Source organism: Tenrec ecaudatus, unplaced genomic scaffold, assembly GCF_050624435.1.
Source record: "Tenrec ecaudatus isolate mTenEca1 unplaced genomic scaffold, mTenEca1.hap1 Scaffold_159, whole genome shotgun sequence".
In the NCBI taxonomy this organism is placed as follows: Eukaryota; Metazoa; Chordata; class Mammalia; order Afrosoricida; family Tenrecidae; genus Tenrec; species Tenrec ecaudatus.
This window is the reverse complement of record NW_027458057.1, coordinates 272,795-293,518: the sequence shown is the minus strand read 5'-3', so window position 1 is coordinate 293,518 and position 20,724 is coordinate 272,795. Positions and strand designations below refer to the sequence as shown.

The 20,724-nt window shown below is 46.0% G+C and overlaps 1 long non-coding RNA gene across 2 annotated transcripts in view; it reads left to right on the top strand.

Annotated features, from left to right (window-relative positions):
* Positions 1 to 20,724, top strand: part of LOC142436129 (uncharacterized) — a 135,797-nt gene that overhangs the window by 104,967 nt on the left and 10,106 nt on the right. The window contains exons 1-2 of one of the 2 annotated variants that reach the window (XR_012781793.1): positions 3,482 to 3,500; positions 13,220 to 13,344. This is a non-coding gene — a long non-coding RNA (uncharacterized LOC142436129). Of the gene's footprint in view, positions 1 to 3,481; positions 3,501 to 13,219; positions 13,345 to 20,724 lie in introns of those variants that run through there. The other variant, XR_012781792.1, reaches the window with a different exon arrangement.

The following is a 20,724-nucleotide window of genomic DNA, read 5'->3' as shown; positions in this document are numbered from 1 at the left end:
GCCCAGATTATTTTTGTTTCTTTTATGATCTTCTTATTATGGGCTCCTACAACACTACCCAGAAAACATATATACATCACCTGTTTGAAGCACATCTGACCATTAATTGCCCATATTATTCTCAAAATATCCACTCTCAACCCAAGCTCCTGGCCTCAGCTCCTCATTTTCCCCCCATCAATGCCCGCCACCCATCCCTCATCAATCCTTGGAAATGTACTAATTCTTTTGTCATATCTTCACCCACCTTTCTTTTGAGGTCAATGAAGATCCTTGTAATCAGTTCTCACTTTCCATCCTGCCCTTCCTCCACCCTCCCAGTATCTCCACTCATAACACTGGTCCTAAAGGGCCCAACCACCCTGGATTCCCCGTGTTTGAAATTCCTATCGGTACTAGAATACCTTCTCTAATTTGGCCAGATTAGTATGGTAGAACTGGGATCATGACAGTGGGGCAAGAGGAAGCATTAAGTACTAGAGGAAAGTTGTGTTTCATCTTTGCTGTCTCATACCCTGTATTCCTTAATCTCCTCTCTGAGCTCCTTCTGTAAGGGGATGTCCAGTGCACTGCAAATAGGTTTTGGGTATAAACCCGGCAATCCCCTCTCATTTTCCATGATAAGATTTTTTTGTTCTCATGATGCCTGTTGCCTTATCCCTTTGAAACTTTGTGATCACACAGGCTGGTATGCTTCCTCCATGTGGGCTCTGTTGTTTCTGAGCTAGATGGCCGCTTCTTTACCTTCAAGCCTTTAAGACCCCACACGCTATATCTTTTCGTAGCTGGACACCATCGGCTTTCTTCACCCCATTTTCTTATGCAACCGTTTGTGGTCAGTGATCGTGTAGGGAAGGTGAGCATCGTAGAATGCCTATTTTATAAAACAGTGTTCTTGCAATGAGGGATTCATTGAGCGGAGGCCCTATGTCCATCTGCTACCTTAATACTAAATCTATAAACATATGGACATAGATCTATTTCCCCATGCCCCTTTGTTAATATATGGAAATATGTACATGCCTTTATTTAGACGTTTATAACTGGCCCTTGAATCCCAGCTCACTCTTCTATACCCTTTGATTTTCCTCTTGTGCCCACTGCCATGCTCAGACTTCCTTTTTGTTTCAGTAATTCCTCTTGGTTACATTATCCTTGATCACGCCCTACCAGGCCTCCTACATCCCCCTCACCACCGATTTCCATCACTTGTTGTTCCCCTGTCTCTGGGTTTCTTGACACCACTTCCTTTCCCCCCACCGTGCTCACTCCCATGCCCCATAGAAAGGGCCGGTCACATGTTTACTCCTCCAGATTGTTCATCCAGCCTCTCTTAATTAGACAGACTTATAAAGGTAATAACATGCACAAAACAAGACTGAGCACAACCAAGCTGCAAAAAGAAAACAAACAAACAAAAATGAAAACAAAACCCAACCAAAATCCAATGACACTAAAAGAAAACAACACTAACCAAGAAAGAAAAGTACAAGGACTGTGTGGTGATGTTTAGGGGTGTTTTCCAGTCCAGTCTGTTGGGGCACCGAGCCCTGACCACAAAGTCCACCTTTGGCATTCCCCGGGGACTTTGATGCTCCGTTTTCTTTCTCTTCTGCTGCACTCTCTTAGTGTCATGCCTCCATGTGGCAGGATCAGTTCGGGCACAGTTCCCACAGTGTGTGTCCAGTGTTGTCCCCTCTAGGGCTATGGGTCTTTGAGGGACGTTTCTCATCGTGGGGCTGCCCATGTGGTCTTCTCTGTGGACTGGCTTCTCTGATTGGGAACATCATCCTCAAGGTGTATTGAGCCAGGATGTGCTCCATTCTCCCCTCCTCCCCCTTGTTCTGCCTTGTGTTCTCTGATCAGATATGTCCCCCTCCGCGAGCTGCAGATCCGGTGCCATCCTGTGAAATACAGTCTTTGGAGGCTGCAAGGATGTGTGGGGGGGGTGGGTATCAGCTCAGATCTTTTGAGAGTCCAGGAGATATTGACTGCTCGATGGGCACAGTTCTGTGGGGCACCGTGCTCTTGGTCCAGATGCTGGTTGTGAATATGACTTTGTTGTTAACCAGTTGTGTGTCTCTGGGTCTACTCCTGTGTGTTTTTGAGTGAGTTTTCTCACCTGGAAAGTAAATGTACCGGATTATCCAGACTCCCATGTCAGCAAGTTATCGAGAGGGGTTAATCAGAGACTGTTTCATATAGTGTGTACCTGCGAGCTGCATTTTAGACCTCGGATGGTAATTATGAGCTCAGGATAGAGATGGTGTCCAGCAGGTAACATACGTGGCTCCATATTGAAACAGGAAGCCCACTGTGGAGATTTGGTCCTTCCGTTGATGGCCATCGGCCACCTAGTCTTCTCCTGCTATAACTGCTTCACTGGCTCAGCAGCTGAGCCAGGAGCCAGTGCCATCATAACCAGGTGGCTAGCGGGGACAAAGGGCAGATAGATATTTGTTATCTTGTTGTCTTGGGAAGCCCACCTACCTTCCATGCAAACCTTCTGGTGTGAGTTATCTGTGGAAGGAATCATAGGCTCACAATAATTCACATCTTTCTTTTTGAAAATGTGCCCGCCTTTCTTTCTGAACCTGAGAAGGTGGACCCTGTGTCCACCAAGAAATTTACTGGCTGGCCTCCTACATGGAGAGTTAGCCTGGGCTCTTGGCGGCGAAGTGAAACAGAGCCCTGACCCCTTCATTCAGCTTCTTCAAGCATTATTGTCTCCTGCTTGGGTCTTTGTAGATGCAGATGAGGCCCGTCCACTCTAATGGAGGGTCGTGCACCTCTCCTGGGATTTTCAAGGCACTGATTATTCCAGTGTCCTTCTTTCCTGCAGTAGGCACATTGATCCTTCCCCATGGCTTGGCGGTGCCCACATGTTATTCTCTCTGTGAGTGGGCCATGCTCTCCTTTTCCTGAGTCTCTGGTGTCTCTCATGGCAATTACTATTATTTTAGCTAGTTTCTTTGTCTCTGTCGTGCTAGGGTCATCTCTGTTGTTATATACTCAATTAGCCACTTGTACCAAATCACTAACATTTTTCCCTTCAAACCCTTCCCACTTCTTTTTCATGGCTGAGGCAGACTGACTGAGTCATAAAGGCAATAATTATTGCCCTCCTGTTCTCGTGGCCTCCAGGCCTTTAGGGGTATAAAGCCCGTAGGCTTCCATCAGCCACTCTAGAAAGGCAGGCGGATGATCTCTTATAAGAGCCTGAAAATTCTCACTAACCTTTGATAAATTCATAGGTTTCCTAGCTCTTAGGCAGAGGGTCGTGTAAGATCAACGGGTGATACCTGGTAAAGCCCTCTGGGCCTTGCTAGGAATTGAGATCCCACATTGTTCATGTAGTGGCCAAAAGAGTTTCTCTCAAGTGGGGAGTGCCCGCTCGCTCACCATCAGGTTCACTGACTGCTTACAGGGCCTCTGTCTGGAAGGGCTACCCGTCCTCGGTTGTGAACAGCACCTGGAGAAGTTGCTGGCAATCATTCCAGGTGGGCTGATGAGTATGGAAGACATACCAGTACTAGTGTGTGTAGGGGGGCTACTGGTTGGGGTAGGAGTGAGGTTGGGGGCCCGGTGGGGGTGGGAGTGACTCAATAAGGGCCTGTTAGAAGTTTTCTATTCCTGGCCCCTAGAAACCTTATAGGGCGGGGGTGGAACCAAAGGGTCTGAAGCCAGCTCTCCCACTCCCAGAGTTCTCCTGCAAAATGGGATAAAGCCGATTAGGGGAGAGAGATCGGGAGGGGAGGGGAGGGGAAGTGAGGGGGTGAGGGAGGGAGTGAGGGAGGGGGACTGGGAGGGATGGCCTCCACCTATGTGGTTTTGGGAACTTGGATCGTTTGTTTTTCCGGTCCTGCCATATATCCTGAAACCTTGGAAACAAGGACCCTTTCTTTGAGGGAGGGAGTAAGTCTTTTATATTTGCAGGCTTCTTAGTGGCAATTTCAGCCCACACTTGAATTAAAGGGATCACATCGGGATGTCCTGGTTCCCCATAACCATAACTATGAACTCTTAGTAATTGGGGATGGGATAGCTAGTCTTGCGTGGGTCAATCAGGAATCCTTCTGCCCCATCACTTTTAAACAAATTGTAGAGTCTCCAAGTTTTGGGTTGAAACCACATCCTCTTGGTGAACGCCTAGAGCAGGGGTCCTCAAACTACAGCCTGTGGGCCACATGCAGACAGCCGAGGTCATTGATCCTTTCTGCCGGGTGTATGTGCCCCATTTATTTATTTTTTGAACTTCAAATGAAGATGTGCAGTGTGCACATGAATTTGTTTGTAATTTTTGTTTTTTTTTTAAACTGTAGTCTGTCCCTCCAATGGCCTGAGGGACAGTGAACTAGCCCCCTGGGTAAACAGTTTTAGGACCCTGCCCTAAGGTATCCTGGACTTAGGTGTTACTAATCGCCCAGCCCTGAAACATTCCTGAACATTCTACCCGTTGTAGGAGGCACCAAGGGAATTTGGACCCCGGGAAATTTACAAGCCTTTATTCCAATTGAACCCAATAAAATTCAAAATGACTGAGGTAGTTACACTATTTTGGTCAATTTTGACTCCTCCTGTACTAGCCCATTATTTCCATTTAACTCTATAACGCGGAGCATGATGTTTTCATAACATTTAAAAAATGTATATATTAATATGTGTATATATATTTATAATTATGAAAGTCCACAACAAAAAGAAAATAATTTTTTCCCAAAATTAAAATTGAAGCGTTATAGGGTTAAAAAGAAGGATGGGTCTTATAAGCGGTTCCAAGACTTGGCATCATAAATGAATCAGTGATCGCACTGCACCTAGTAGTGTTCAAACCTGTGCCCTCCTAGGGGAAAGTGTGAATGATTTTATCCCTTTTCCTGTACTTCCAATGAACAAACACACATGTCTGGTAATCCTAAGATTTTTTTTTGTTTCCTGTGACACTCATCTAATTTCCAGGCCACTGCCACCACAGAAGCTTACCCTTGTCGAAGTCAAACTGTTCACCTTTTAGACCGTTTGTTTTTCCCAGAAGTTATCGGGTGACTAAAGCTTCTGAACCAAGTGTGCCAGGTCCACGACTACCACCTCCTGGACCACCTCAACCTTATCCATCCTGTATTAAGTTGCCCTCAATGGACAACCCCTCCCAGCAGTGTAGGAAGGGTGTGGATCCAAAGCCCCGCTACGCCCCTTTCGCCAGCAGGAATTAGCTAGAGATGTCGTCGCCCAGTACCCCAAAGATTTGGGTCCATATCTCTTCAGGTGGACAAATGTTAAGTAGCTATCCTAGGGACTGGGGCATCCGTTATGCATGCCCATAGGGCCAAGATAAGAGCCCAGTTAGGAGAGGCACCCTGTGCATGCTCAGAGGTAAAGGTTTCTGGCCATGAAGGGGAGGTACACCTGGGTGGGTCCTGTACCTGGAGTGACCAACCTAGGCCATAGAAATTCAATTCAGCCACTGGGGTCGGCTAGACTTGTCCACCACGCCTCCCTAGCGCTCATAAAACTCACTTGAGTGACAGACCAGGCTTCTGCGTGATTTCTCTCTCACTCAAGAAGGCTCTTTGGAGGCAGCAGGGCTGCACATGAGTGGCTGGTGGATACTGTTCAGATGCATGGCTTTCTGCTTGCAAGGGTTTTTGTCTCAGCTGACTGGAAGGGAGGAGGTACTACGTCTGGATCACAGAGTATCCATTCCACAGTCCTGGCAGTGCTTTATGAAGGGGCTGGGACCAGGGTATGCTGCCTCTTACTCCCAGTTGCTGGTTTCTGGATGCTGATTGTATCTCTTACAGCATCAGTTAGTGGGCTTGTTTTCTACCTCAGGCTTTGTTCACAGAGATCCTCCAGCTAGGTGGTGGTGTGAGCGCATGAGCAGAGGCACTCTGCCAACCCCCCATGAGTAGTAGAGCTCCCATGGTGTGGACTCCATGAAAGCCGTGCCCTAGAGAGCAGGTGTACAAAGGAGCGTGGGCCCTGCAGGACAGAGGACCATTCCCCCTGTTGAATGACCTCAGAGCCCCACCTCCCTCACTGGCCAGCTGCTGGGGCTGTGGGCCCTAAGCTTCATACCTGACTCAGGAATAGACACAGGGTGAGGGGACTCCAGTAGCTGTTTTGACTGGTCTAATTCAGCCTGAGATCATCCTTGCATGAGCCCTCTGCCCAGATTATTTTTGTTTCTTTTATGATCTTTTTATTAGTGGCTCCTACAACACTAACCACAGTCCATATATACATCAGCTGTTGGAAGCACATCTGACCATTAATTGCCTTCATTATTCTCAAAATATCCACTCTCCACCCAAGCCCCTGGCTTCAGCTCCTCATTCCCCGCCCCCTCAATGCCCGCCACCCATCCCTCATCAATCCTTGGAAATGTAGTAATACTTTTGTCATATCTTTCACTGTCTGGTGTCCCCCTTAACCCACCTTTCTTTTAGATCAATGAAGATCCTTGTAATCGGTTCCCACTTTCCATCCTCCACCCTCCCAGTATCTCCATTCATAACACTGGTCCTAAAGGGCCCATCCACCCTGGATTCCCCGTGTTTGAAATTCCTATCGGTATTAGAGTATCTTCTCTAGTTAGACCAGATTTGTATGGTAGAATTGGGATCATAATAGTGGGGCAAGAGGAAGCATTAAGAACTAGAGGAAAGTTGTGTTTCATCTTTGCTGTTTCATACCCTGTCTTGGTTCATCTCCTCTCTGAGATCCTTCTGTAAGGGGATGTCCAGTGCACTGCAAATAGGTTTTGGGTCTATACCCGGCAGTCCCCTCTCATTCTCCATGATGAGATATTTTTGTTCTCATGATGCCTGTTGCCTTATCCCTTTGAAACTTTGTGATCACACAGGCTGGTATGCTTCCTCCATGTGGGCTCTGTTGCTTCTGAGCTAGATGGCCGCTTCTTTACCTTCAAGCCTTTAAGACCCCACACGCTATATCATTTGGTAGCTGGGCACCATCGGCTTTCTTCACCACATTTGCTTATGCAGCCGCTTTGTGGTCAGTGATCGTGTAGTGAAGGTGAGCATCATAGAATACCAATTTAATAGAACAGTGTTCTTGCAATGAGGGAGTCCTTGAGCAGAGGCCCAATGTCCATCTGCTACCTTAATACTAAATCTTTACACATCTGTACATAGATTTATTTCCCCATGCCCCTTTGTTAATATATGGACATATGTACATGCCTTTATTTAGACGTGTATAACTGGCCCTTGCTTCCCAGCTCACTCTTCTATACCCTTTGATTTTCCTCTTGTGCCCACTGCCATGCTCAATCTTCCTTTGGGTTTCAGTAATTACTCTTGGTTACATTACCCTTGATCACGCCCTACCAGGCCTCCTACATCCCCCTCACCACCGATTTCCATCACTTGTTGTTCCCTTGTCTCTGGAATTCTTAACACCACTACCTTTCTTCCCACCTCCCTCTCTCGCATGTCCTCCAGGATGTGCTAGTCCCGTTTTTTTTTTCTCCTCCAGATTGTTCGTTCAGCCTATCTTATTTAGACAGACCTGTAGAGGCAATAACATGCACAAAAACAAGAAAGAACAAAACCAAGCAGCAAAATAAACAAAACAACAAAAATCCAATTACAATAAAAGAAAACAAAGGTCAACAAGATAGAAAAGCTCATAGACAGTTTAAGGACTATGTGTTGGCCTTTAGGAGTGTTTTCTAGTCCAGTCTTTTGGGGCACCAAACCCTGACCCTAAAGTCCACCTTTAGCATTTCCTTGGGATCTTGCTGCTCCTTTTACTTGCTCTTCTGCTGTACCCCCTTAGTGTTATGCCTCGGTGTAGCGAGATCAGTTTGGGGGTAATTCCCACACTGTGTCTCCAGTGTTGTCCCCTCTAGGGCTATGGGTCTTTGAGGGACGTTGTGTCTCATCGTGGGGCTGGCCATGTGGTCTTCTATGTGAACTGACTTCTCTGAGTGGGAACATCATCCTCAAGGTCTGGTGGGACAGGATGTGCTCCACTCTCCCCTTCTCCCCTTCATCTCTGTGTGCTCTGATCAGATAATGTCTCTGTCCAGGAGATGCAAATTCAATGCTATCCTCTGAAATAAAATCTTTGGGAGGGGTTGTGGGGAATATCTGCTCAGATCTTTGGTGGGTCCAGGAGAGAGGGACTGCTCGGCTGGGCACAGCCACGAGGGGCTCAGAACTCTGGCTCCAGAAAATGGTTGTAAGTTTGGCTTTGTTTTTAACCAGTTGTGTGCCTCTGGGTCAACACCTGTGTTTTTTTGAGTTAGTTTTCTGATCCGAAAAGTAAAGGTACTCCATTGTCCAGACTCCCATGTCACCAAGTGATTGATAGGGGCTAACCAGAGCCTGATTCAAATAGTGTGGATCTGTTAGGTGCCTTCTAGACCTGGGGTGGCGATTCTGAGCCCAGGACAACAATAATGTCCGAGAGGTGATATAGGTGGCTCCATATTGAAACAGGAAGACCACTGTGGAGATTTTGTCCTTCCACTGATGGCCACAGGCCACCGCCTCACGTCCTGCAAAAACAGTTTCCCTGGCTCAACAGCCAAGCCAGGGGCCAGTGCCATAAAAATCATATGGCTAACTGGGACAAAGGGCAGACAGATATTTTTTATCATGATGTCTTGAGAAACCCACCTAACCTCCATGCAAATCTTCTGGTGTGAGTTATTTTTGGAAGCAATCATATGCTGACAGTAATTCAAATCTTTCCTTTTGACAATTTGCCTGTACTCTTTTCTGAACCTGAGAAGGTAATCCCTGTGTCCACTAAGAAATTGACTGGCTGGCCTCCTACTTGGACAGTTAGCCTGGGATCCTGGGGACCAAGTGAAACAGAGCACGGACACCTTCATTCAGCTTCTTCAAGCATTATTGTCTCTTGCTTGGGATTTTCTAGGTGTGGATGAGGCCCGTCCTCTCTATTGGAGGGTTGTCTGCTTCTCCTGGGGTATTCAAGGCACTGATTTTTCCAATGTCCTTCTTTCCTGCAGTAGGCACATTGATCCTGCCCCATGGCTTGGCGGTGCCCACAGGTCAGTCTCTCCGTAAGTGGGCCATGCTCTCCTTTTCCTGAGTCTCTGGGGTCTCTCATGGCAATTCCTAGTATTTTAACTAGTTTCTTTGTCTCTGTCGTGGTAGGATCATCTCTGTTGTTACACACCCGCTGAGCCACTTGTACCAAATCACTAAGATTTTTCCCGTCAAACCCTTCCCACTTCTTTTTCATGTCTGAGGCAGACTGAGTAATAAAGGCAATACTTATTGCCCTCCTGTTCTCAGGGCCTCCAGGCCGTTAGGGATATAAAGCCCGTAGGCTTCCATCAGTCACTCTAAAAAGGCACGCAGACATTCTCTTGTAAGAGCCTGAAAATTCTCACTGACCTTAGATAAATTCATAGGTTTTCTAGCTGTTCCACTGAGGGCCTGCAAGAGAAACTGGTGATACCTGGTTAGGCCTTCTGTGCCTTGCTAGGAGTTTGGATCTCACATTTTTCATGCAGTGGCAAAAAGAGTTTCCCTCACATGGGGAGTGCCTGCTGTCTGACCATCATGTCCATTGACTGCTTACTGGGCCTCTCTCTGGCAGGGCTACTGTACCTGTGTTGTGAACAGCACCTGGAGAAGTTGCTGGCAATTTCTGGAGGTGGGCTAATGCATATGGAAAACCGTTTCTATCAAGGAATCAGACCTGCTTTGTCAGAAAAAGGGATTTTGTTGATTCCAATTATACAAATCACTGGAATACAAGGGGATATATACCCAAAAAGGGACTCAGGGGTCTTCCCCAGGTGTTGGGGCTGCTTGCCTTGAGTGTAGAATGGCTGCTGCCGAATCATCCTTCTTGGGGGGTGGGGCGGTCGAGATCCCCTACCAGCCCTAGTGTATGTTGGGGTGTGGACTCAGAAAGGAGTTATGAGTATTTCTCTCTCTCCAGCCCCATGCACCTGACAGGGTGGCAGTGATAATGAAGGGTCGTAAGCTAGTTCTCCCACTTCCAGAGTCCTCCTGCAAAAAGGAATAAAGCTGAGACAGAGGGGTATGGGGAGGGGTTGGGGAAGGGCAGCCTCCACCTTAGTGGTTTTAGGACCTTGGGTCTATTTTTTTTCTGGTCCTGCCATGTTTCCTGAAATCTTGAAACAAGAACCCTTTCTGTTGCAGGAGGAAGTAAGTCTTTTGTTTATGCTGGCTTATTAGTGGCAATGTCATTCCACGCATCAATTTTAGGGATCAGATAGGGATGTCCTGGTTCCCCATAAACATAACTATGAACTCTGAGAAATAGGGGAAGGGAAAACGAGTCTTGCATGGGCAAATCAGGAACTCCTTCTGTCCAATCACCTTTAAACAAATTGCGGAGTCTCCAGGCTTTAGGGCTGAAACTACATTCTCTTTGTGAGCGCCTAGAGCAGGGGTCCTCAAACAATAGCCTGTGAGCCACATGTGGATAGACGAGGACCTTGATCCTGTCCGCCGAGTGTTTGTGCCCCGTTTGTTTGTGTGTTTTTTTTAAACTTCAAAATAAGGTATGTGCAGGAAGCATAGGAATTTGTTCATAGTTTTATTGAAACGATAGTTCGGCCCTCCAACTGATCAGAGGGACAGTGAACTGGTCCCTGTTTAAAGAGTTTAAGGACCCCTGGCCTAGAGAAATCAGAAATCCGTAGTTCTGGGGAGAGCACTCCTGTTAAGGAGGTTTCCTTTCTAAGCAAGCCCAGACAGTGGCAATTGGATCTCGGTGCACCTCGAAATGTTGTAGCCAGTCTCCATTCCCAGAAAGAAAACTACTCCGACCGCTGGCAAGTTCAACAGAAAAAGTTTTTTTTCCTGAGCAGCCCCAGTCTAATTGTCCAAAGGTTTTTATACTTTTGCAATGTGCAGGTGTGCAAGCAGGCAGAGTAGGGAAGCAGGGTGTTGCAGTTAGTCATTCTTAGTTGAACAAAGACTGCTCTGGTCGCTCTCGCGAATCTTCTGAGCATCCATATCCTTTGGGACATTCCCTTGGGCACATCTGCACAGCCTACCTCCCCTACATCAGCTAGTTCATTTACAGTTCATAGCTACTTTATTTACTTTACATGGTGCCTTCTGTCAGCTCATAATGGCTTCACTCTTGTCAAGGCTGTTTAAGCTTTTCCCAGAGATCCTATATAGCCGCCATTGTGGCCATGGGGAAACGGGGCCTGTGACCCTGGCCAAGATGGTGCCCACCAGCCCAAACATGTGGAAGGGCACTGCCTAGGGAGCTGGTTGAATAGACCTGGGAGTTAGCCCTGCCTTGTCCTGGGAGCCAAATATTTCCCTTTTCCCCTCCATTCCCTTTCTCCTGGCTTTTCAAACAAGCTGCTTTAGCCCTATAATGCCCAGCACAACATTTTTATAGCATTTAATTGAAACTTATCTGGTACCAAACTTATAAATTATCAATGTGACAATTTGGTTACATTTCAAAAACATTGCACGTTTTATATATTTGAATGCCATATATACATATTGATAACTATGAAAGTAAAGAATAAAAATGTTTAAAATTATTTCCTGAATTTAAAACTTGAGGCGTTATAGTGTTAGTGTTCTACCAGTGTAGGTTTGTTCCTTGTTACAGGCTGGTTTTCCGTGGCCCAGGCTTAGGCCAATGGCATATGGAACCCTTCCTGTGTAACTGTTACCTTTAGGCTTTCAGTGTTGCTGCTTAAGGCACTTTTGGGGAAAGCTCTTAATACACAGTTCCACTGCCACGATGTTCCAGACAGAAATTCCAATTCCCTTAAGGTTCCCTGAGCTTCCAGATGCCCCTTCCCTTCAGAGATTTGAGAGTCTGCTCCCGCCAGCAGGCATCTTGGAGGGCCATGGGGCCATCCCAAGCAGTGGTTCTCCTAGCTTGTCTAGAATAATGGTTGGACTTAAAGTCGACCTCAGTGAGTTGTCTTTGATCCCTTACTTCTTGCTGGGGCATCTTCCTGAGGCAACAGATTCAGGGCAATAAAGGGCTCGCTCTCAAGTGGGGTTTATTGACCTTGAGGCAGCAAGCTCTACATAGCCTTCTTTTGTGCTTTCTAGATGGGACTTAGCAGCTTCATACTCAGGAATTGCCCCCTTGCATGAATCCTGTCCAATTGGGATAGAGTTGACACAGAGGCTAGACAAACAAAAGCTGATACACTATGCAACTTTATTTGAGAAAGGAGAATGGTGGCCAGAGAATGGTACACTTTCCCTTCTAACCCTGATTCACCTGGAACAGTTTTGTAAAGTGATTGGAAAGTGGGCCGAAATGCCAGAAGTTACAGCATTTCTCCTTTTGAGGAGCAGTAGAGACCTTCATCCCCAGTGCACCCAGGAACCCCTAAGGCAGGCATCCTTAAACTGTGGCCCGTGGGGCACATGTGGCCTGACGACATTTATCCCACCCTCAGGGTGTTTTTGCTGCCTCTGCATGTCCTACTTAGTAGCCGATTCGTGCAATGTGCATAGGAATTTGTTCATAGTTTGGTTTTTTTTAACTATAGTCTGGTGCTCCAACGGTCTGAGGGACAGTGAACTGGCCCCCTGTGTAAACAGTTTGAGGACCCCTGCCCTAAGGGATCCTGGACTTAGGGGTTACTAATCTCCCAGCCCTGAAACATCCCTGAACATTCTACCCGTTGTAGGAGGCACCATGGGAATTTGGTCTCTGGGTTATTTACAAGTCTTTTATTCAATTTGAAGCCAAGAAAATTAAAAATGACTCAGACACTTACTTTCTTTTGATCCCTGTTGACTCCCGCTGTAGTATTCCAATATTACAATTTAACGCTATAACGCATGACCTTTTCATTCCATTCAATTAAATGTGTGTGTATAGATAGATAACTATGAAAGTAATTAATGAAAACAAAATTTGTTTGACCAAAGTTAATAATTGAGGGATAATAGGATTAAATAGAAGCATGGTTCTTATCAGTGGGTCCAAACATTAGGATCATAAATGAAACAGTGATCTCAGTGCACCCAGTAGTTCCCAAACCCTGTACCCTCATAGGGGAAATTGTGGATGCTTTTACTCCCGTGCCTATACTTAGAACGAACAAACACACATGCCTGATAATCCTAGGATTTTTTTTGTTTCCTGTGACACTCACCTAATTTCAAGGGCACTGCCACCTCACAAGCCTAGCCTTGTCTCAGTTAAACTGTTCACCCTTTTGTCCGTTTGTTTGTTTTTCCAGAAGTTCTCAAGTTACCAAGCCCTCTGAACCAAGTGTGCCACCTCTAGGACCACCATCTCCTGGACCACCTCAACCTTATCCATCCTAGACCTGAATGGACAACCCCTCCCAGCAGAGTAGAAAGGGTATGGACTTCACCCTTTTGCCAGCAGGAAGTACCTAAAGATGTCGTCGCCTTGTACCCCAAAGATTTGGGTCCATATCTCTTCAGGGTGTAAATTTTAGGTAGCTAGCATAGGGACTAGGTTGTCCATGATGCATGCTCAGAGGGCCAAGCTAGCCACCCAGGAAAGAGTGGCACACCGAGCGTGCTCAGAGGTCCAGGTTTCCAGTCAGGAAGGCCAGGTACACCTGGGTGGGTGCTGCACCCACATTGACCCACCTAGGCCAAGTAAATTCAATTCAGCCACTGGGGTCCACCAGGGTTGCCTACCATACCTCCCTATCTCTCCTAAAACACAATTGGATCACAAACCTGGCTTTGGCGTGAATTCTTTCTCATGCAGAGCCAAGGACCAAGGTATATCTGTCCACAGAGAGAAAAACCTAGGAAAGCTCTTTGGAGGCGGCAGCACTGCACATGAGTGGCTATTGGATACTGTTTAGATGCATGGCTTTCTATTTGGAACTTTTTTTTGTCTCACCTGAATGGAAAGGAAGAGGTAATACTTCTGGATCACACAGTATCCATGTCCACAAATGAGCTGCTCATTCCACAGTCCTGGCAGTGCCTTTTGAAAACCCTCTGCTTTAGAATGTCACTCCTTGAAGATGGCAGTGGGAGTGGCTGGGGCCAAGTATGCTGCCTCTTACTCCCAGTTGCAGGTTTCTGGATGCTGATTGTATCTCTTACAGCATCAATTAGTGGGCTTGTTGTCTGCCTCAGGCTTTGTTCACAGAGATCCTCCAGCTAGGTGGTGGTGTGTGCGCATAAGCAGAGGCTTCCTGCCAATCCCCCATGAGTAGTAGAGCTCCCATGGTGTGGACTCCATGAAAGCCGTGCTCCAGCCAGCAGGATTACAAAGGAGGGTGGGCCGGGCAGGACAGGAGGGCCATTGCCCCTATGGAATGACCTCAGAACCCCGCCTCCCTCCCTGTCCAGCTCCTGGGACTATGGGCCCTAAGCTTCATGCCTGACTCAGGAATAGACACAGGGTGAGGCAACTCCAGTAGGTGATTTTGCTGATCTAATCCAGCCTGAGATCATCCTTGCATGTGCCCTCTGTCCAGACCTTTTTTTAAATTGTTCATGCAACACTAACCACAATGCATATATACATCGGTTGTGTAAAGCACATTTGTACATTCATTGCCCTCATTATTCTCAAAATATCCACTCTCCACCCCACCCAAGCCCCTGGCCTCAGCTCCTCATTTTTCCCCCTCCATTCGAGCTACCCTTGATAATTTACTAATTATTTTCTCATATCTTGCACTGTCTGGTGTTCCTTCACCCACTTTTCTGTTGAGGTTAAATGTAGATCCCTGTATACGGTTTCCGTTTTCCAACCTACCCTCCCTCCACCCTTCCCGAGTCTGCACTCATAACACTGGTCCTCAAGGGCTCATCCACCCTGGATTCCCCATGTTTCCTGTTCCTATCTGTCCAAGTGTACATTCTCTAGTCTAGCCTGATTTGTAAATTAGAATTGGGATCATGATAGTGGGAGAGAGGAAACATGTAGGAACTAGGGGAAAGCTGTGTTTCATCGTTATTATCTGGTACCTGTCTTGGTTTATCTCCTCCCTGACACCCTTCTGTTAGGGATGTCCAGAGGACTGTAAATGGGCTTTGTGTCTGTACCCAGCACTCCCCGCTCATTCGCAATGATAAGATTTTTTTTGTTCTGATGATGCCTGCTACCAAATCTTTTCAAAACCTCATGATCACACAAGCTGGTGTGCTTCTTCCATGTGGGCTTTGTTTCTTCTGAGCTAGATGGGCGCTTGTTTTCCTTTAAGCCTTTAAGACCTCACATGCTATATATTTGATAGCTGGGCACCATTAGCTTTCTTCACCACATTTGCTTATGTACCTGCTTTGTGTTCAGTGATCGTGTAGGGAAGGTGAGCATCATAGAATGCCAATTTAATAGAACAGTATTTTTGCAACGAGGGAGTCCTTGAGCAGTGGCCCAATGTCCATCTGCTACCTTAATACAAAACCTATAAATATAGGGACATAGATCTATTTCCCCATGCTCATATATTTAAATATGTACATGCCTTTTTTTAAACCTCTATAATTGACCCTTGCTTCCTAGCTTGCTTTTCTATTCCCTTTGATTTGCCTCTTGGGCCCACTGCCATGCTCACTTTTCATTTGTGCTTCAGTAATTCAGTAATTCCTCTTGGTTCCATTGGTTCCATTTCCCTTGATCACTCCCTACCAGGCCTCCTACATCCCCCTCACCACCGATTTGCATCACCTGTTCTTCCCTTTTCTCTGGGTTTCTTAACACCACTACCTTTCCCCACACCTCCCTCTCTCCCATGTCTCCCCAGAAGTGTTGGTCCTGTTTTCTCTCCTCCAGATTGTTCATCCAGCCTATCTTATTTAGACAGACCTGTAGATGTAATAACATACACAAAACAAGACAGAGCAAAACCAAGCACTAAAAGCAACAAAACAACCAAAATCCAATGACAATGAATGAAAACAACTCAACAAGAAAGAAGTGGCTCATCGTTAGTTCAAGGTCGGTTTGTTGGCCTTTAAGAGTGTTTTCCAGTCCAGTCTGTTGGTGTACCAAGTACTGGCCCCAAAGTCATCCTTTGGCATTCCCTGGGGACCTTGATGCTTCGTTTTCTTGCTCTTCTGCTGTACCCCCTTAGTGTTATGCCTCGGTGTGGCAGGATTAGTTCGGGAGCATTTCCCACACTGTGTCTTCAGTGTTGTCCCCTCTAAGGCTATGGGTCTTTGAGGGGTGTCTTGTCTCATCGTGGGGCTGGCCATGTGGTCTTCTATGTGGACTGGATTCTCTGAGTGGGAACATCATCCTCAAGTCCTGGTGTGCCAGGATGTGCTCCACATTCCCCTCCTCCCCCTTCATCTGCTCCATGTGCTCCGATCAGATATGTCCCTCTCTCAGAGCTGCAGATTCACTGCCACCTTCTGAAATAAAATATTTGGCATGGGAAGGTGAGTTGGGTGGGAGGATCTGCTCAGATCATTTGATGGTTCAGGATAGATTGACTGTTCGGCTGGGGACAGGTATGTGGGGCTTAGGGCTCTGGCTCCCAACACTGGTTGTGAATATGTCTTTGTTGTTAACCAGTTGTGTGCCTGTGGGTCAACACCTGTGTCTTTTTGAGTGAGTTTTCTCATCTGCAGAGTAAAGGTAATCCATTATCCAGACTCCCATGTCACCAATTGATTGAGAGGCACTAACCAGAGCCTGATTGAAATAGTGTGTACCTGTCAGGCGTGTTCTAAAAACACCTTAAAAGTCTTAAAAACACTATAAATGCCTTAAAAACCCTAAAACGTCTAAAATATTTCTAAAATGCTAAGACCACACCTAAAGACTCTCTAAAACATCTTAAGACCATTAAATACATGGTAAAAGGCTTTCTAAAACACCCTAATGCGCCATAAGTCTTAAAAAAAACTCCTTACGTCCCGAAAACATAATAAATGCCCTAATATTATGCAAATGCCTTAAAACGCAAAATAAAGAACACGTGAAGCCCTAAAAACACGCTAAAAGTCTTTTAAAACCCCAAGAACATCCCTACAAAGCAACCCGAAGCACTATAAAACCCTGTAAAAGTCCAACAGCCTAATAGACATGAATTCACCATGAAAGCAAAAAATAATCCAACAAAACCCTAAAGCCCTGAAAACCAAAACCTAATCCCCCCAAACACTCTAAGGCCTTAAGAAGCACCCTAAAATTTTAACAAAACACTAAAAGCCATAAAAACACATATAAGCCTAATAAACACCCTTAAACACTAAAATCACCCTAAAAGCCTTAAAATGTCTGAAAAGCCATAATATTCCCTAAAATTCAAATAACACTCTGAAGCCACAAATAACACACTAAATGCCTCCCAAAACATGTGGAACTTCCAAATCATATCCCTAGAAGATTCCCAAACCATGAACTTCCAAAACCACATAAATGCCCTGAAGACAACATGAAAGCCCCAACAAAACATAAAATGCTGGGGAAAAACACATAAAATATTTTAAAATACCCTAAAATCTCTAAGAAACCCTGTAAGATCACTAAAAACACCCCTACCTGCTAAAAAATACCTATACACTCCAAAAAATCACCCCTAAATCCCTTAAAAACTCCCTTAAACCTTATAAAACACCCTTAAAGCCCAAACCACCCTAATGCGCAAAAAAATTAAATGACCCCAAATGACCTTAAAGCCCTAAAAATCACATGCCACAAAAAAATCCTAAATGACCCCAAAATTCCAACTCAAAGCCAGCCTACAAGTCTTTTATGAGAACAGTTTTATCTTTCTACCAAGGAGAAGTTTGTAGGTTCAACCCCTGACCTATGCCCTTACCATATGAAGTTAGTAATCAGTGGTTTTGCAATTCTTTGAAGAAAGATGAGGGTAATTTTATCAGGAGTGAATTAAACTTGTCTAGTGCCTTGAGTAGAACTGATAACTGTACTACATTGAGTCGTCTGGTCAAGGAGCATGGGATATTATCCCATTTGCTGAGGTCACTCTTGATTTCTTGTAATTTCTGTAGTTTTCCTCATATAAATCTGTTGTTTTTTTATTCAAGTATAGATATAGATATTTTCATTTACGCTTGGCTATTGTAAATGGTACTACCTGAAAATGTGTATTTCATTAATTATTATTTCTTGATCTATTTCTTCATCCTTCGAAATATTATCAGTTTGTTGTGGTAGATAAACATTAGGACTTTGCATAACTTAGAAATATTACATTTCACAGAAAAATCATATTAATTATGTCGACAGAGCTATAAAAGGAATGTTGCCCTGAATATCTTCAGATATGACAGCTGTTTCATTGAGAAATTAAGCCAGACAGACACAATGTGATGTAAATTTTGTTATTTTCATGTGGGTTCCTTCACTCTTCCAAAAAAATTAGGTTCATGAGCCCCTTGGGGAATGAGTTTGAGTTCAGATCAGATGTCTATTTATATATTTGAGTCCTGAAGCCCATTTGATGGACTGTTCTGTTGCTTCCAAAGTAGTCAGTCACTTCCCCACCAATTAGAGAATTTGTCCGAAGCAAAAGTAAAAGTGTGGCGTGCGACATTTGACTGCACACCATCTAAAATCACACTCTCATTTGGTGTTGGCAGTTTTACTTGTATTTCAATTGTAAACTACACTTCAGAGTTCAGGCTAGTGAAAATGTTTCAGTGGAAAAAATTTGCACACAACTACGTGCAGTTTGTGATTCTGTTGTTCCCAAGCAAGGCTATGAGGACAAAGATGCACAAGCATGGGGGGCACTGCAGACAATGTGTGAAAGTTTCCAGGAGCTCAGGGGTGGACAGCGGCTGCTAATTCTCCCGTGCTGGCAGTGAGCTATGTGGGAGGGCTTTGTGTGAGGTCCCTGTGGGGTCTCTGAGAAGTCTCCATAAAGGATGCTGAGAACTTCATATGAAGTCTCTGTGCGAGGCCTCTGAGTCTCTCTGGAAGTCTCCAAGGAAGTATGTGTGTGAGGTTTCTCTCCCGGGTATGTGTGAGTGTCCTTGTGAGATGTCTGCTGAATTGTGGGGGGTGGGGGGCAGGTGTTTCGCTGAGGTCTCTGCAGGTCTGAGTGGGCTTCCCTTTGTTTGACCTCACAGCACCATATAAGAGGACCTGGTGGCAGGGGAAAGGGAAGGGGCTTGGTCCATGCACCCCTTGCTGTTCTTTCAGGGTCTTCTCTCCATCTCTGTGCACTTACCTAGCACGAACGGTAGGGTTCAGCAGCGGGTAGTCCGGTGTCCAGCTCTTCACTCTCTCTAGGAACACACCCAAGCTACCTGCTACCCAAGAGGCCCCAGATCCAGGCTCTGCAGATCCAGAATCTGATTTTTTACTGCCACAGTCACTCCAGAGGCTGCCTTGGCACAATCAGGACTCCAGAAACAACATCATGCTGCTGTACCAGCAGTCTCTGGGGCCTATGTCCACTTCCCTCCTCCACCACTGGTGTCAGTCCCCACCCACCCCACACACACACTTGGTGTCCTGACTGAGGCATGGAGGTCAAGGCTCAGTGGATGTCTTCCTCGCCATCCTTTACTGTTTAGTTCAGTAAACAGTAAACCCTGGCCCACCAGGGGTGTTCTTTTAAGCACATGAGAATTTACTCTAGCGGATCAACTAATCATATTTTGGGGGGCCCTCCTGCCTTCTTCTATAATCTGGTGCCCAGGAAATAAAAACCTGTGTTAGAAGCACAGAGGAAACACTGACCACTATTGAACTGGTTTCCCTTATCAAGACAGGTGATGTCTAATCTCCGTGCACATCCTGATTTCCCAGGAGTCTCTAGGGGAAGGGAAGGCTGCTCCCAGTTGTGACTTTCTTTGCAGCACTCAGTCCTTAGAAGCCACTCTCTCCGGAGAACATTCCTAGAGCACGTGCACGCGCGTGTGTGTGTGTGTGTGTGCGTGTGTGTGAAGATCACCAGCCTGGGGTCATGTTTCCTGAGAACATTCCTAGAGTGTGCGCGTTAGTGTGTGTGTGAAAACCACCAGCCTGGGATCATGTTTCCTGAGAACATTCCTAGAGCGTGTGTGTGTGTGTGTGTGTGTGCGTGTGTGTGTGTGTGTGTGTGTGTGTGAAGACCACCAGCCTTGGGTCATGTTTCCTGAGAACATTCCTAGAGCGTGTGTGTGTGTGTGTGCGTGTGTATGTGTGTGTGTGTGTGTGTGTGTGTGTGTGAAGACCACCAGCCTGGGGTCATGTTTGCTGAGAACATTCCTAGAGCAAGTATGTGTGTGTGTGCGCACGCGTGTGTGTGCATGTGAAGACCACCAGCCTGGGGTCATGTTTCGTGAGAACATTCCTAGAGCGCGGACGCGTGTGTGTATGCATGTGTGAAGCCCAAAAGCCTGGGGTCATGTTTCCTGAGTCCTGGCACCCTGTTATTGACTCATCCCCACTCTACCCCACCCTGGCTATCAACTCATCCTTCCCCCAGTCAGGAGATGGAAATCAAGTAAAATAACAGTTTGTCGCCCCACTAAAGATAGTATTGAGAAAGTAACCTTCCTTGCTTGAAAGCTGTGCCTTTGCTATACAACCCAGTGCTCTCTGTAGGAGATAAAGTTCTGCTGTGGGGGCAGCTAGCTAAAGCTGGGGTGAAGCACCTGGCCGATTCCCCTTTGTAAGCCTGTGTTAGCTCCGCTTGTGTCTTGCATCATTTCTGGGGATCCTCATGCTCTTTGGCCTCCTTTGCTACGTCCAACGCTTCATATTCTTCTTCACTGTATCCTTCCCTACCCTGTGTCCATGGTGCCTAACCATTAGTGGTTATTACACAGACGCTCATCC